The sequence below is a fragment of the Oreochromis niloticus genome, linkage group LG22 (assembly GCF_001858045.2).
Source record: "Oreochromis niloticus isolate F11D_XX linkage group LG22, O_niloticus_UMD_NMBU, whole genome shotgun sequence".
NCBI classification, from domain to species: domain Eukaryota; kingdom Metazoa; phylum Chordata; class Actinopteri; order Cichliformes; family Cichlidae; genus Oreochromis; species Oreochromis niloticus.
The window spans coordinates 33,224,971-33,225,694 of record NC_031985.2 but is presented as its reverse complement, the minus strand read 5'-3'; positions in this window follow the sequence as shown (position 1 = coordinate 33,225,694).

Here is a 724-nt window from a genome sequence, read left to right as displayed (position 1 = left end):
TCAGTCTTTTAAACAGAAATAAAACTTTAAAGTTGCGCAGAAAGAGAAACAGATTCAATCAAATTCCACTTATCTCGTGTAAACTGGGAACAGGGCCAGGGGCGGATCTAGAGAAATTTTCTTAGGGTGGCATGAGGGTGGCAAAGAAATCAAATGGGGTGGCAAAATCAAAGCCTTTTTTTTTTCAAACACATATGCAGGTGGTTACATATGGTTAAAATGATTCAAATGCAGTAAGTATACACGTTTTTCATATAAATATAGTCTATAACTTAATTATTGTCTGTAGCCCACATAATTACACACTTTAGTTACATAAAACATGTGAGTTTTGATGTTATGTACTGTATAGCCTGTATAATAAATAAATATGTAGCCCAATAAGTATAAACTCCAGAAAGCTACACAACATGGGGCGGTTCATTTACAAACACAAGTCTAACTTAAGTTTCACACTGTTTTTTGTTAGAAAACAATCACATTGTTACAGCTTAAATTACACAAAATGTCAGAAATCTGCACTGTCATGAACAAAAATTTTAACCTAATTTTTCATGATTTGTTGGATTGACCCACTGAGGTCCAAAATACAACCGGCCATTTTTGACTCCTTTTGAGTTTACGTTTGTATTTCACCCTCAGATTGTTTCATTTTGTTTTTCCCCCTTGCCTTGTTTGGTGTCATTCTTTTCAGCTCAACTGAATTTACTTGTTTTTTTCACTG